This window comes from Hyperoodon ampullatus, assembly GCF_949752795.1.
Source record: "Hyperoodon ampullatus genome assembly, chromosome: 3".
In the NCBI taxonomy this organism is placed as follows: domain Eukaryota; kingdom Metazoa; phylum Chordata; class Mammalia; order Artiodactyla; family Ziphiidae; genus Hyperoodon; species Hyperoodon ampullatus.
In genome coordinates, this window is record NC_136916.1 from 102,507,115 (window position 1) to 102,524,806 (window position 17,692).

Sequence of the window (17,692 nt, forward strand, 5' to 3'; positions counted from 1 at the left end):
GAGAACAACTGTGCTAACTCTGAAATTAATTTTAATGGCACATTGCTCTCATTCACTGTAACTGAAACATCTCACTCCAACACGATCCTTTTCTAGAAATGTCAAGTGATCAGTTGGGGTGGAAAGAGAAGTAACTCAAGGCCAAGTATTACACAACCTTCAATAGTTGATTTTTAGCATATAACTTTTTTTAAAATCACAAGTACACTTTGATCTGAAGATACAAATATACTATAATAGGCTACATTTATAGGGATGTTTAGAAATATATTCCAAACTCCAGTTATTTATAATATAAAAACTAGTTTTGCATTTTCTGTGAACATTACCTGTAGGCCAAGATACACTTCTCTAAGATGTCCACATTGATCATTTCTTTTTTTTCTTTCCCACACACACACAAAAATGAATGAGCTGGCTTTCACATTCAAGCTATTTTTATAGAGGTTGATTTTTACAACTAGGAGAATGCTATGTTGTATTTAGTTTTTAACTGCAACCTAAGATAGTTTTTCCAAAGACCTTTAAATTTAACTGATGTATGAGGGAATGATAATTGTATGTCAAATTGATACTAAGCAAGAAATTCTATTTGTTGTCTTTATGAATTTTAAGATCCACAGGACAAGTGCTTGCTAGTCCTTACAAATTACCTGAATAGTTTTTTAATAATAGTAACAGCTTTCACTAATTAGATGGTTACTAAGTGCTAACTTCATTTAATCTTCGCAACAACCAAATAAAGGTTATTTCCTTCATTTTGCTGATCAAGGTCACCCAGCCAGTAATTGGCAGCTAGAATTAAAACCCAAGTCTCACACTAACCCAGTGCGCAATCAAGATGCCTTGTAACCAACACAGAACATTTTAATCACATCACAAACAGGTATTTCGCCAAGTGGCAGACTTTCAAAGGAAAAATACATTTTTCGCAGAGGTATAACTAAGTGGGGAGGAAATCTGGGCTATAGTTCTAGATTTGCATTGATTCCTCATGCTGCTTGGTTTTTAGAAGCACATTTCCCATTAATGTTTAAACTCAGAGTGACGGTTCGCTTTCTGACCTGCACATCTTTACTTATACCTCTCTTACAACAACCCAGAAAAATATAAGGAAGAAAGAAAACGCTTCTGTCCAACTCCATACTCCTTACAAGGACAACTGGACTATAATCATCTTTCACCTAGAAGAGGGTCACTAAGATCGGTATATGAGATGCTCTTTGATAGGAAACCTGAAAAGAAATATAGCAGCATCACATTTTATGACAAAACCCAAAACCCAACGCTACGTACGCTTTTGGAATCCGAGGGGCCATCTGCTGGCCTTGACCTCGACCGCTCAAACACAGCTCTTAGGGACTCCTTCTCATGCCTCATCTTGCGCTTGAGAGCTTCCAGCTCAGAGGTGTCAGCTGTGGTCCCCTTTTTGGGGGGACGGATGAATAAGGCTTTAAAGGCCTCCAAGGCAGTCTCTGGCGGCTTTGGCTTGACCTCTCCTCCCTGGGTCTGGGCTTCTCCGGGGCCGCTCTGGCTCTCCTGGGGGGTACTGCCACTCATCTCTTCCCCCCTGGGCTGTTCAGGGTCTTCTGCCTTCAATTCGGCTTTGGGGACGTCAATGTTGAGCAGCTGAGAGAGCTGCTCCAGGAGAGTGGGAGCGGCCTTTGGATCATTTGTTTTCTCTCCCATCTTCACCGTCTGAGGCCCTGCCTGTGCTAGGGACCTCTGGACAGGCTGGGTCAACTTAAGCAAAGCCAGGTCCCCGTCCTTTGGTTTAATTTCAGTGATGGTCTCCCCAACCTCGGCTGGGGCTCCCTTCTTCAGCACACGAAGCCCACTAAAAAAAGCTGGAAGCTGGAAGGACTTCTCTCCAGGGACTTCTTTTTTAGAAGGGGTATTCTCAGTGACACCAACACTTGAGTTCTGGTCTGTTACCACAGGTAGAACTTTGGAACCTCCTTCTCCAGCTTGTCGCTGGCCGGGGCTGTGCTCTGTCTGAAGGCCCCCATCGTCGGGTTCCAATTTGCAGTTTATCTCCTGCAGAGTCCTTTGAGGACCTTCTCCACTGGGCTCTGCATCGCCCCTTTCTCCAGTGGCAGTATTTTCCCTCCCATCTCCTGGCTTTTCTTGGGGCTGCTCAGATAAAACACCACCAGGGGACTTTGGGCCATTGGTGTTGCTTCCCTCTTCTGGCTCCTGGCCTCCATCATCAGAGTCAGAATCACTGGTGGTGTTCACCAGGGTCCCGCGAACCAAAATGACATTGTCTCTGCACACACTCAAAGCAGCCAGTGGAAGCAGCTCTTGACCAGGCAGAGAAATCCCTGCCTCTGCTTCTCCCCGGCTTCCCTCCAACCCCGTCTCTGTCTCCACCCTTGGAGTCTTCCCATCATTTCCGAGGTCAGGTGGAACCTGAGTCTCTGCCTCCGGCAGATCCAAGCCACTGCTGGGCTCCTCCAGCTGAGGCGTGGGATCCACCACTAAACTGCGGAAGGCTTTGAGCACCGCATCTTCCTCTTCAGGGTTCACAGATTCCAATTTACTCGTAAACCCAAACAGGGATTTCATAGAGAACTTGGTCAGGATCGACTGGGCCACGTCAAGTTCGGCTTCGGGTTGTCCTGGTTCTGAGCCATCACTGCCATTCGGAGCATTACCCACGTCCTCCATGTCCCAGCCGTGCCCTGGGCGGCAGATTCTCACTTCTGCGACCTTCCCCTGCTCTCTCAGTTTCTCCACTCCACCGGCTCTTAACTTCCAGGACAGAGAACGGCAGAACCCACCAGTGGGACTCAGCCGCGGAGCGAGCACACTTGGCCGGGCTCTGGTCCCTCCCGAGCCCTCCTTCCGGTTTCCGCGGTGATGGGGCGTCCGGGGCAACTATAAAAAGTCCGCGGAGCTTTATGCCCAGAGGCAGCCGAGGCTGCGCACCTTACTACACACGGACTGGGGAGGCTGCTCCTCTGGGACTTCCGTATTTATTCCCGGGGACAAAAGGCTTTTTGTCGTAGGGAAAGTCAGCCTGCCCCCACTCACCCCAGCCCAGGACTTTGCCACGAGCTCCGCCCCAGTGCCGGCCGTTCTCCTGGTCGCTTTCAACTTCCTCATTGGTGAGCAAGTGAGGCTCCAGAAAGTGCTGAGCCGGCAAGCTGATCCTGACGGCCTTCAACCACCCCCGGAGCAGCGGAAGAAATTTAAAAGTGAATCAGCAGCAAATGACTGAAATACTTCTTACGGGCTCTCTTTTGCCATCTAAATCACGGTCAGAAGCTTGTGCCATCCAGGCCAAAAAAAAAAAAAACCCAAAAACAAAAAACTAGCAGTGCACACAGACCAACAGCCACTCACAAAGCCCAAAGCAAAAAAAGAAAAGAAAGAAACAGATCATCTCAGGATGCCCAGGACTCTCAAAAGCAGTTAATTTACTGCCCTTGAAGCTTGCTTTTCTTTTCTTTTTTAAAGTGCTTTCTTCCGCTTCCCTGCAGGTTTCATCTGGAATGCAGATTTTAGCTGCCCCAGCCGGAGAAGGAAAACCAACTCGACTGGTTTCAGATTACTGCTGTTTTAGCTCTACCCTGGTGTCTCAGTGTTCTACAAACAGGTACCTAGGCAAGCACACCCACCACGCCCACTGTCCACCAGCCTTAGGGTGGCAGAGTAAACAGCCCCAGCCAGCCTGGCAGGAACGATTACCCTCCACACTCTCTGTGCCAACCTTGGGCTTCTGCTCAGCAGCTCTGACTTCCTGGCTTCCTTATGAATCCTGCGGGCCAAAGCCTCTGTGCTTCAGCCATCCAACCAACAAATTGAAACCTGGGGTGATACAAAGTAACACACAACCTGCCTTGTTAGGTAAAGCAATTCACTGAAGGTCCCCAAGGAGCCCCGTTCCCCTAAAGGGAAAAACACCTGAAAGGTCTCTAGCAGGTCTCTGTCACAGACCCAATTTGCCTAAAACAAAAACAGGAAAGACAAAACCACCACCAAACATCAGCTCAATGTAGTTTCCAATGGTGATTATATGCTGAGAACCTGGCAATGAAGAACATGGAAAAATTGCAGCTCTGTTTCCCAGCAGCATACCTGCTGCCTCTTGGGGCAGCTTCCTGTCGTACCTGAAGGTCTCAGTGTTTTTCAAATCCCATCCAGTCAGCAGGCATTTAGTAAGCACCTGGGATGGATAAGGTACTGTGCTGGATCAGAAGAACCAAACTGGCTTAATAGTCATCATGGTTTAATAGTAATCACCGGCTCTCTGAACAAAGCTTCGAGAAGATTGAGCCCAAGTGTTAAACGCAAACAAATTCTGCAAAACAGAAGCTGTAGCCACAAGCAAAACAACTGTCTTGCTTTATCCGCAGCAGGGAATGGCTGTGGCTTCCTCACTGCTAACTTGAATTGTGTTCCCCACTAAGTATTAATACTAAGAAATTCTGATCACAATGATAAATTTCTAGCATGATGCGTTCAAAAGAAACCCTCACACAAAAAGGGTACATACGATTATAACCCATCAACTCCTATTGGAAAGTTAAGACAGTACTTCCTAATCCCTGATTTGACCTTGTATCTAAACGGATACTTTCCTGTTTGCTCCTGATCCCAGTATATTTGGGGATTATTAACTAGGGTACAGTTAATCAAAAGGCCACCACAACACACAGGAAAATTCATTGGTGACATGTATGTCTCAGAACAAGCTTCCTGTCTCAAGGAAATGCCCGTTGATAAAATCATACTTCTGCTTCTTCAAGACAGAAAAAAAAGGAATCATCACATCAGATCATAAGATCAGTCTTCTGAAGAACTATGTAGAACAGCCAATATACAGGTGAGGGGAGGAGACATGGCACATATTTGGTGTTCTTCAACTGAGAAAGCTCCATTTTCTCAGACATAGTTATTGATTTCCAGATTTCCAGAATAAGTTTCTAAGCACTTTCAGCAGATTTGGGCAAAATGGGACATAAACTGGAAGGGGCTGATGGCTCTTCTACAGTACAGCATGGAGCAGAATTACAAAGTTTTAGCATCCTCTCAATACCCACGGACACCAATACAATGTCATGGAAAGTGTGGGAAGTCTTGGGTCCCAGGGAGATGATTTGATCCCAGTCCCTTGACTCGAGTTAGGTAAGGTATTATTAGGTTTGTTTTAAAAGTGAAGCAACCATGGTCAAGAGAACACAACCAAGCCAAGGTTCACAGCTAGTAAGTGGAGGATACTAATAATACCTAACATTTATTGGGTGTTTATAAGCACTGTTCTAGGTGCTCCATGTGTATTAACTGATTGGTACATCTAGCTATGAGGCTGTTATTATTTTCTTTTTCATGTTTAGAAACTGAGGAGCAGAAAGATGATGTAGCTTGCCCGTGTTCACAGGTGGAACTGGAACTTGAATCCAGGCAATCAGGCCCCAGAATCCACAATCACTCTTCCAAAACCCTGAGCTCTGCATCCTGCCGTAATAGGACTCCACACACGCCTGCATCTTGAAATGTGCAAGAGTGTCAGCCCAGTTAGTTGGTGGTCTCTCACTAGGACATGTATTGTACTTTACCCTTTGAGATGATACAGAAGGTTGACTTCACAAAAAGAAAAAACAATATGAGAATGACCATTCTTTTCCCTCGTTGTAATTTAGGGGGGAAATCTAGAGGGGGTGCTTAGAAAAATCAAGCAAAAATTCCTAGCTGGCTTGTCTACTGGTCACAGACAAGACATACAATCCTCGGGACTCAAACCTATCAAGAGGCTTTCCATCTTACCCGTACAATTCTCCTTCATTTAGGAAGCTTAACTACCACAAAGATGCATTCATCCAACAATCATTGTTAAGCACAAGGCTCTGGGGATATAAAGATTAAAAAACTTCAGCCCTCCACCTTCATGAAACATGAAGTTTAATACAGGAAATCAGCCAAGAAAGAGGTGATTCCTGTTCATAGACTGTAACTGAGTACTTTATACCCCAGACTCAGTCTAAACAGCAATAGGTGGACATAAGACAATTCTGAATGAAAGAAGCAGTGACCATAAAAATATGAAGATGAGTAAGAAAGAGAAGCATGGTAGTTTACAGAGATCTTTGAATATTGACTCTTTCAGGCCACTGGTTCTCATGGCCATGAGAAATGTTACAACATCTGGTCATTTAGGGAATGGAAAAATGTTTCAGACCATAGTGTTCAAATAAGCAGCCTACAAATTTGATCTTAGTTGGGTGGTCTTGAAAAATGAATCCATTTAAGGCTTTAACATTCTCGGGGTGGTGGGGGGAGAGAATAACTTCTCTTGCACATTATTTCTCTCTGTCTTGTCCTGTGATGCATACTTATTAAGTACCTACTACACAAAACCAGTGACATCCAAGACTTTCTCCTTTTCAACCTCACCTGACTCTCTTTTGTTCTAACCTCAAAACACTTAAGCTCTCTAACAGCTACACCTGTGCAAAAGGCAGATTAAAAATAATCTGCCTTGGACAACTAGTTGAAACAGGCATGATGAATATTAGGTAGGATTTAACCCACGTGTTGCTCTTTGTAACTACTTGTTAAAAACAATCACTACCCAGCTACTTGAAAATTGAACACTATTTGTGTGCAGAATTTACTACCAATGAATTCTCTGTGTTCCTCCAATCTCACCATCTTCTCAGATAGAGGCTGGAGCTAATTTTACCTCATGGCAATGGGAACATTAGTCCAACAAACAATCCCTAGTGAGCTAAGCCTAAAAAAATGGTTGCAAAAACAACAACAAAAAGGGCATATCATCTCCTGGAAGCAGTAGAACCTAGCTTCTTGATTCTAATAACAACTAGAGGAATGAGCATTAAAATTTTTTAAGTCAATTTGCAGAAATTGGACACTGCCTAAAAGAAAAACTTCCTAAAGCCCCCCACCTCACACACTTACTCTTTGCAGCCCTCTGCCATGTCACTCAGCTTAGAGAATGCCTTCTCACATTCTCATAAAATCCCAGAAAGGCAAGGGAAAAGTAAAGCAAGTGAGATTAATTTCACGGTGTTGGGCTAAATGATTCTCGTGTTTCTCCTTATCCAGTATACTTCAAGTTCCCGGCCTGCATTTAATGACTAACGGCTTCCAGCTTCTAGGGGTTCAACTAGGTTCATGTGACGATTGCTTGAAAAAAATAGAAAACAGTTAAAATTAATAAGAGTAAGTAAGATTGTGGAAACTATTTCTGTGGAAGGAAAGAGTTCAGAGCAATGGGCTGAGTAAAGTAAGTAAACTATGAAGATATAAGTGGGGTTATGGACAGAGATGGGTTTTTTGGGTTCCAGAAGTGTGTTTTAACTAAGTGAAGTCTGATATAAATGGTGACAACTGGGGCTTCCCTGGTGGCGCAGTGGTTGAGAGTCCGCCTGCCGATGCAGGGGACGTGGGTTAGTGCCCCGGTCCGGGAGGATCCCGCATGCCACGGAGTGGCTGGGCCCGTGGGCCATGGCCGCTGAGCCTGCGCGTCCGGAGCCTGTGCTCCGCGGCGGGAGGGGCCACAACAGTGAGAGGCCCACGTACCACAGGAAAAAAAAAAAAATCCTTTAAATGGTGAGAACTGAGGACATGATGACCACACAAGTACTCAAAGAGACATTTGTTAAATGAATGAGGTGTCAGATGAGAGGAGTATAAGATTATGGAAGAAGCTGGGTAGAATCAAATTGTTAGGAGGCTGAAGAGGTCTTTAGAAGGACTAGAAGTCAACCAGCCCAACATTCTTCTTCTAAAGATGGAGACATTTGAAGTCAAGAGAAGCTAAGTAACTGGTACCAGCTCACGCAGCTCAAGTGCAGCCATTAAGGTGGGAAAAGAGGCGTCCCAACTCCTGTCCACCCCGTGTCACATCCCCCTACTGCCTTGGTATTTGATCTTACCTTCTTCCTGATCAGCATCTTCTTTAAGCTCATTTTCCACATCTTCAAAATGGAGTTATGAGGCCAAATGAAAGACAGGGCCGGAGACCTCGCTAGGCTTCTCCTTCTATTTCAGGCAGTGCTTTCCCTGCCTTCACGGTGTGGATTCCCCCAGCCAACTACTGCAACCCTCAAAACAGCCCCTCTGGCTCAGCCTCGGAGAAGCCAGCAGCTGTTTTTACTGATTGATTCAAAAGAAAACAGGCTGCACCTGCCAATGGCAAGGCCAGGGCTCAGTGATTAAGGCCTTTTTCCATCGAGCAGACTTAGTGCAAAATGTTTCTAAGACTGGTTCCCCTGAGCTGTATTCAAAACTTCTGTGGAAGTGGGTTGAATGTCGGTAACAAACTAGAAGACTCTGAAAGGGAAGAGGGGAGGCCGAGGCACACTCGTGAAGCTGAAGAAGAGAAGAGAGCAGTGGGTACATCATCTTGCAATGATCAAGGAATGAGGGCAGTGCGCACAGTTAAGAACCTGGCCCTGGGGCTTCCCTGGTGGCGCGGTGGTTGAGAGTCTGCCTGCGATGCAGGGGACGCGGGTTCCTGCCCCGGTCCGGGAAGATCCCACATGCCGTGGAGTGGCTAGGCCTGTGAGCCATGGCCGCTGAGCCTGTGCGTCTGGAGCCTGTGCTCCGCAACGGGAGAGGCCACAACAGTGAGAGGCCCGCGTACCGCAAAAACAAAACAAAACAAAACAAAAGAACCTGGCCCTGGGGCCTGGGCTAACACCCTACTCTGCTCCTGCAAGAAACTTGACCTTGGACAAGTTACATAAGCAACCTGTGTCTCAGCTTCCTCACCTAGAAACTTGGAATAAGCAAAGTACCTACTTCGTGGGTTATTAGAAGCATTAAATAAACTAATATGTTTCACACTCTCATCAATGCCTGGCACGTAGTAAGTACCATATGGATATGACATGTTTTCATAGCAAAGGAATAACTTTCTTAGGGACATCAACCAGCAACCAACAGAATTTTTTTTAACCTTGTCAATATGAAGCAAGTATTTACCGATGAAGTGACGGCCCAAGAAGGAAGCTGCCCTCCCAGTTCCCTCACATATGCTCTTGGACAGAGGAGCCATTTGGTCTGAGCAGGATTGTTCCTTATAGATAGGCCTACTAAATACAACGGCTCCCCATGCCACATCTGTGCCATGAGTGAATTGAGCTCCAAAGAAAATTCTTTCAAGGGGTCCCTTTGGGTGTTTCAGGGCCAGTGCTCTCTGGATTATTGTTTTCCATCTGTATCACCTGAAGAGAGCAATTAGCTTAAAGAGTTCCCAGGTGGCTACTGTAGATGGTGACAGAGTTCACCTGTTCTTTATTACTTTCCCGCGTTCCAAGATGATTTTTAAACCAACTCAATCATTTCAGAAAAAAAAAAAAAATCCATGAATTTGGATTTTCTCCAGAAAATCCTTTTCTCAAGAGTCTGTTGACATATGCTGACGATGTGTGGTCCCTTAGCACTGAGACTTTCCCTCCCTTTGGGGAAGGAGGTTCCCAGATGATGACTGGCCTGGGAGAGAGCCCAGGGCGTTAACAGCAGAGCAAGGACCACTTTTTGTTGTTGTTTTCAGGCCAACTCATTATACTTCAAAGGTGTACGCACTTCACTTAAAATGTCCTTACTCTTACAAATACGAAAATCAAGCTTGAAATAGTTATTACATTACTGCTTAGGGTCTTACTGGCAGATATTTCTAAGACTGATTCCATCAAGCAGTATCAAAGAGTCCTTGGAAATGGATTCAATGTCCATGACAAAATAAAATATTGTAAGAGGAAAAAAGGAAAGGCTTTGACTTACTTGTGAAGCTGAAGAAGAGGAGGGAAAATAGGAGCATTCTTTAAGGTACAGAATTTCCTGGGACATGTTTTTGAAGAGTTTTGAGCTTTTCCCAAATGAGTAATAGTGATGTCCCACAGAAATAACCACTACAGAAGGCACGGAGTCCATGGAGAAAGCATTTCATTGTGGCTAAAGTTGCTCATGATGAAAGTTGTAGATGAAGATCTGGAATCTCAGAAACTGTATATATCTCTTGCTGTCTACACTCTTGTTCTTCCTGAGTGGTGAAACTAGACAGCCACTGGCTCCGCTGTAACTGGACATCTTTATTTGTCCTTCCTTAATTTTTTTTTTTTTTTTTTTTTTTTTTTTTTTTGTGGTATGCGGGCCTCTCACCGCTGTGGCCTCTCCCGTCGCGGAGCACAGGCTCCGGACGCGCAGGCCCAGCAGCCATGGCTCACGGGCCCAGCCGCCCCGCGGCACATGGGATCCTCCCAGACCGGGGCACGAACCCGTATCCCCTGCATCGGCAGGCGGACTCTCAACCACTGCGCCACCAGGGAGGCCCTAATTTTTTTTTAAGTAAAAGTTATCTTGAGAATATGAGTTCCAACACCAAAGATATAGTTATCATTGTTAAATACTTTTAAATTTAAAGGAGGCAAAAGAAAAATTAGGGAAGATGAGGATTTACCTAAAACAAAATGAAGGTGGATGATAAGAACATGCATGAGAGGAGAGAAGGGGGAGATCTAGCATTTTTTTAGGGTGTCATTGTTGTCCCAAGTAGGTACCATGCAAGTTTTCTAATACCTTAATCCTCCCCATAACTCTATGAGAAAGGTGTCATTGACCCCATTTTATTAGTGCTGTTCAGTGCAAGTTTCTGTAATGGTGGAAATGTATCTGTGTCATGCAATCCAGTGCCACAGGTGGCCTCTGAGTGCTTAAAATGTGCCCAATGTAACTGAGGAATTAAATTTTAAATTTTATTTAGTCTTAATTAATAGCCATAGGTGGCTAGTGACTACTGTTTGGCCACTGCTTTAGATGTTAATACTGAAGTTCAGAGACATTAGGGCAATTCAAAGATTACACAACCAATGAGTGGCATTAGCCAGGATCTGCCCTGGATCAACCTGATTCTAAATGTACCTTCTTTTCATTATAATAAATCAAAGAGCTATAGAATTTTGTAACAGTTCTCTTTCACATTGAAACATCAGTATGGGGGCAAAATAGATGATCACCTGGTTACCGGAACCAAATGGCCACTGCAGTTAGAAGGAATTGGCAGAGAGCAGAAAGGACACAAATTAGGAGCCCTGATTTGATCAGTAATGATTCCTTGAAGTTAATACTCACATCATTAGTCACGTTAAAAGAAAAATATGGAAACCAATGTAAAGGCATTAAAATTACAAAGTAGAAAGTAAGCTAGGCATTGTCACAACTATGGCCCTATTCTTTTTTTTTTAATATTTATTTATTTACTTATTTGGCTGCACTGGGTCTTAGCTGAGGCACACTGGATCCTCGCTGCTGCGTGCGGGATCTTCGTTGTGGCATGTGGGCTCTTAGTTCCCTGACTGGGGTCAAACCCGGGCCCCCTGCATTGGGGGCATAGAGTGTCAACCACTGGACCACCAGGGAAGTCCCTGTGATCCTATTCTTTTTTTTTGCAGTACGCGGGCCTCTCACTGTTGTGGCCTCTCCTGTTGCGGAGCATAGGCTCCGGACGCGCAGGCTCAGCGGCCATGGCTCACGGGCCCAGCCGCTCTGCGGCATGTGGGATCTTCCCGGACCAGGGCACGAACCCGTGTCCCCTACATCGGCAGGCAGACTCCCAACCACTGTGCCACCAGGGAAGCCCAATCCTATTCTTAAACACAGTTAAAGAGAGGGCAAAGAAAAAGAGGAGAGGCCAGAGTTATGGCTTTGAAGTGAGATGTATTTGGGTTCACTATGGGATATTACTTACTAGTTACACGCTAGATGTGTCACTTAGGCAAGTTCCTTAACTTCTATGAACCAGTATTTATGTGTATAAAATAGGGAAAATAATAACTCATAGGATTGTTCTAAGAATTAAATGTGCTAATATTCCTAACCCGGTGCTTGCTTGATTCACCACAGACACCCAATAAATAGTAAGCATACTTTATGAAGCATGTATAGTTACAGGCATCAATGAAGTGGGAGAGAGGAATCACGTTTCCATAATTTTGAAATATATTCACTATTGCCTCCATTTTGTCCATCATTTTACTTTGAGATTTAAACAAAACAAGTATACACAGCGCTACTGTCATTTTCAACCCTTTAAAAAGTATCATGAAATATTCTGTAGAAATGTTATAATAGTTCCTAGAATCACAGTCACTTACTTTCTATAGCTGGAAAGGGATGTTTATAATGTTCCTACACAGGACATTTATGTAGTAGTTGTAGTTCGTAATGCAATTCAGAAGGAATAATAATCATAAATCAAGATGGCTTAATTAAAACATGTAAAAATCAAAAGGCAAGAGAAAAATAACTGGGCAGTAAAAACTGGAGCCTTATGTTAGCATAGAAGTGCTCTCAAACATTCCCTAGGCAAAGGCTGCTGCATTTCAAATTTTAAATGGGTCATATGGGATGTAATTTTAACCACAAATTCCCATTTTTATCCTGGAGAGAAAAGAAAGAAAATACTTTTCTGAATATGCACATGGAACATAATGGTATATGTAGAAAGAGATCAGCATTTAAAGAACTAATGTGAAGCTCACAGTCTAAGCAATGCACACAGAACTGCAGTTTTTGAGACAGAAAAGGGAGGCTGAAAAAAATGAAACTCATTCAAAGGGAGCAAAAAAGCAAACAGTTGAATTTTAGAGAAGCCAAATAAAATACTTCAGTGCAATATTCTAATTCATTTAAATAAAATTCATAGACAAATTTCTCACCAATTTTATAAAAGTTCTAATCTGTGGTTTCTCAGACTCTGAAAGCATAATATAAAGTTTTCTTTATGTAGATGCTTCAAGAGTCCAAATTTTACATGAACAGCTATTCTGTTTCATGTCAGAATAGACAGGGGAAATGAGGACAGTAAGTGTTATCAAGATCAAAGAAAAGTGAATTTCACAGTTCCATTAACCATTAAGGTGTTCAATGGTTAAGACAAGCTTATTATTCTTTTTGTTTTATAAAGAAATCTGGGATGTTACTAGATTTGTCATGATCTTGCAGTTTATAGAGAGGACAAGTAGATGTCAAGGGAAGTGTGAGAAATGGCCTAAGAACTGAGCTTTATGATTGGCATAAATTTAGGTTTCTATTTACATGTGATAACAAGCTTCCACACCAATTGCAAAATTGGAACTAATTTGAGAGAGATAACTGGTTACATTTCATGGGCTTTAGGAATAAAACTAGATGACTTTTTTTCAACTGCTTTATCGTGACTTAAAGTGGTGAGGAGTTTGTGAGGAAAAAAAGGCGATTTTCCAGTTCTATCAATAATTCATCCCTCCCCACTGTTCTTTTTACCTGAATCATTTCTTGATCATTTATCATACAGCCAACAGACACACAATCTCTGTCTCTTTCTCTTTCACACACGCACACATATGTACTCATATATACAAATAAACACATGCCTTCAGAAAACAAGCTAGCTTGATATTTCTAAATTCACTTCACTTGCAAATACAAACCCCATTGTCTAGAATATGCTAATGATGTGGGGAAGTCCACCTGCGGCCTTTAGCTTTAAGCTCTCATTGGCTTCCATGAAAACAAAACAAGGATGTGGCCCTTTCCATGTACTTCAGAGGCACTGTGTCTGAGAGCCCTCTGCATCCATCCTTTGCTGTCAAAGTCAATTGATGCCACAGAGTTTGCCTTTTAGAAGTGAAGGAACGTGAGGGCCTGAAATCTGCTCGTGTTCCCATCAGTGTTTCCCCATCAACTGTAAAGACCCAAGGTCTGAGGCATCCAGTGTCCCAGGTGAGCAGTTGCAGAATCTTCACTGGATTGTTCTGTGGGGTGATTTTGGTTGTGGTTCTAGCTTTCTAATTCTGAGCCTGGTTCTCAATCCTTCTCACTGATTATGAGAGCTAACTCATATCCATGAAATGAATTTGGTCCTTCAATTAAAAGCAAAACAAAAACAAACAAACAAATCAGAAAAGCATCCAAACTAGTGGAGAGGTAGAGGGGCTTAACATTTAAGCACCCAGGTCCAGACTCGGACAGACCTGGGTTCAGATCCTTGCACCTGACTTTACTGAAACTCTCTCCTTATTTGTATCAATACAATAGGTATAATAATACTTCAAAGAATGGTGCCTGGCATTGAGGAAGTGATCAATTCATGGCAGTTTTGTTATTGGTTTATGACACTTAAGGTTTGGTGTGGACTTGGTAATTATATCTTTCCGTTCATAAGATGTAATTACTTGGAACCCAATGCAGTGTCCTCCACAGACAATTAAGCTAATTCAATAAGGAGCATCCCGGGACCCATGGGTGGGGTGATGGAGATGATCCTTGGAAACCAGCATCACCAAGAAGAGTTCAGGGCTTGTGTTTTAAAAGCTGCGTGCAAAATCCTACTTTCAGAATTCATGCAACCGATATAGAATTCTGACGACTGCTTACCTTTTCTGCTTTGCATACCTTTTGTCCATCTCAGGCCACACCTCTTTTAGCGTTTTTTTTCTATCCTGCCCAGGTCCCTTATTTACAGACATTTTACAAACTATCCTCCATGGTGAATAGTCATCTCAAATGGAATCTTTAAGAAACTGCACTTGTTGTAAGAAGTTAGGCCCCATTTGCTCTCTGGTCTGTCCAGATTCAGTGGCCTTGACATGTCTGGCTCAAAGTGCACTGGCAACTGAGGAGCATGGCTAATGACAGTTTCTAATAATGGAATATAAGAAACTGCCCTTTAAGGCTAACTGTGTAATGTTCATGCTCTGAATGGGCACTCTAGGGTGACTGAGGGTTTATCACATATAGATGCTACCCCAAGGCAATTCACACATTTGGTGCATTTGGATGTTGCTCCCAAACTGACACCTAGGATTGCCAGATTTATTAAATAGAATACAGGATAACCAGTTAAATTTGAATTTCAGAAAAACAACAAATTATTTTTCACTGAATATGTCCTATGTAATATTTAGCAACCTCATGACCTAAAAGTGGAACTGACTGAGCATTGGGTTCTTTCAAGAACTTTCTAGGTCACCCAGAATGGTCTACGGGATTTGCTAGAGCAGGATGATCACCCAAACAGAACCTCTCTACATAGCAGTCTGGCGGACATTCAGCCAAGGGGCATCAAGACAGCAGCACTGGTTGCTTAAACACTGAAATATATACTGGTTGGTAAACAGATGCTGCTCGGAGCCTCCCTGGTGTCTACCTTCCACCAGCTCCACCTCCTGCCATTCCTCCAAGGAACCCTTGGACCTTCTCACAGTTCAGTAACTAAAAGATGAATGTAACATGCAACAACATGGATGGACTGCAAGAGCATTATGCTAAGTAGAATAAGTCAGACAGAGAAAGACGAATACTGTTATGTTCTCACTTATAAGTGGAATCTAAAAAAACCCAAATTCATAGAAACAGAAAAGAGACTGGTGGTTGCCAGATGTGGGGAGATGAAGACAGAGGAAAATGGGTGAAAGGCAGTCAGAAGGTACAGACTTCCAGTTGTAAGACTGATAAGTCCTGGGGATGTAATGTACAGGATGGTAGCTATAGTTAACAATGCTGTACTGCATGTTTGAAAGTTGCTAAGAGAGTAGATCTTGAAAGTTCTCATCCCAAGAAAAAAAAAACTTGTAACTATGTGAGGTGATGGATGTGAAATGAATTTACTGTGGTGATCATTTCACAGTATATACATGTACCAAATCATTATGTTGTACACTTGAAACTTAAACAATATTGTATGTTAATTACACCTCAATAAAACCAGGGAAGAAAAAAAGGATTGCACTGGAGAAACAGAAAGAAATGATATAAGCCTTCAAATAGAGTTAGGAGCTGATAAATTTTGGTCTCACTATCAGAGTTGTGACATTGTTCCTCGTATTAAAACAAAGATTCATGTTGAGAATATTAAGATGTATTTGTTTTTCTTTGAACTAATTTCCATCTTTTTCTTTGAATTTCTTGTATTTCTTTGTATTTCTTTTAAGTAATTTTCATTCCTCACACACCACACTGCTTGGGTTGACTTATGCTCCTTTAATAGAATCAGGAAATGTAATATTATAGCTAAAAGGAACACTGTTTCATCTGTTCGTGTTGCTCCCATCCTGTCAGCACACACTTGTTAAAGAAACTGAGGCCCACCGAAATTAACCAGTGCCCAGAATCCCACAGCTAGCTAGTGGTTGAGCCAGCAGTGGAAGTGAAGTGAAGGAGACCTCCACCTCTTGTTCTAGACCAGAGTGGGCCAGATCTGACCCACTGCCTATTTTTGAGTGATTCCTTTAAGAATGATCTTTACATTTTTTAATGGTGGGAAAAAAATCAAAGATGAATAATGTTTTTGATAGGTGAAAATAATATGAAATTCAAATTTCAGTGCCTATAGACTTTTTTTTTTTTTTTTTTTTGGCGGTACGCAGCCTCTCACTGTTGTGGCCTCTCCTGTTGCGGAGCACAGGCTCTGGACGCACAGGCTCAGCAGCCATGGCTCACAGGCCCAGCCGCTCCACGGCATGTGGGATCCTCCTGGACCGGGGCACGAACCCGTGTCCTCTGCATCGGCAGGCAGACTCTCAACCACTGTGCCACCAGGGAAGCCCTGTCTATAGACTTTTATGGGAACACAGGCACACTTATTCATGTATGTATTCTCTACAGCTGCTTTTGTTAACAGGGTTGATTGGTTACAACAGAGACTGTATGGTCCCAAAGCCTAAAATATTTCCTCTCTGGCTCTTGACAAAAATAAATAACTAAATAAAAATTAATGCACAGCTAAATAAGGGGCCTTAATAGCACCCTCAGCCCTAATGCCTGGGGCCATTCCAATTTGTGGATGCCAAATTCCCCCCAATTATTAAATGTTTTAGCTATCACCCCTACATACTAATGAAATGCTGCATGTCCACAGAAAAAGACTGATTAAAGTAACTTCTTGGGTGGACCTTCAAGATGGTGGAGAAGTAAGACGTGGAGATCACCTTCCTTCCCACAAATACATCAAAAATACATCTACATGTGGAACAACTCCTACAGAACACTACTGAACACTGGCAAAAGACCTCAGACCTCCCAAAAGGCAAGAAACTCCCCCCATGTACCTGGGTAGGGCAAAAGAAAAAAGAAAAAGCAGAGACAAAAGAATAGGGATGGGACCTGTACCTCTGGGAGGGAGGTGTGAAGGAAGAAAGGTTTCCACACACTAGGAAGCCCCTTCACTGGCGGAGATGGGGGAGGATTGGGGGGAAGCTTAGGAGCCACGGAGGAGAGCCCAGCAACAGGGGTGCAGAGGGCAAAGCGGAGAGATTCCCGCACAGAGGATCCGTGCCGACCATTACTCACCAGCCCGAGAGGCTTGTCTGCTCACCCACCAGGGGAGGTGGGGGCTGGGAGCTGAGGCTCGGGCTTCGGTCGGAGCGCAGGGAGAGGACTGGGGTTGGCTGCGTGAACACAGCCTGCAGGGGGTTAGTGCGCCACAGCTAGCCGGGAGGGAGTCCGGGAAAAATTCTGGAACTGCCTAAGAGGCAAGGGACCATTTTTTCGGGGTGCACGAGGAGAGGGGATTCAGAGCACCACCTAAACGAGCTTCAGAGACGGGCATGAGCTACGGCTATCAGCTTGGACACCAGAAACGGGCATGAAATGCTAACGCTGCTGCTGCAGCCACCAAGAAAACTTTGTGCAAGTGCAGGTCACTATCCACACACCCCCAGGGGCCTGTGCAACCCGCCAC

At 43.7% G+C, this 17,692-nt stretch overlaps 1 protein-coding gene across 1 annotated transcript in view; it reads right to left on the reverse strand.

The window, feature by feature from the left end:
• The window catches only part of FMN1 (formin 1), a gene marked incomplete at its 5' end in the record, with an annotated part of 398,703 nt that overhangs the window by 293,797 nt on the left and 87,214 nt on the right, over positions 1-17,692 (reverse strand). The window lies entirely within an intron of this gene.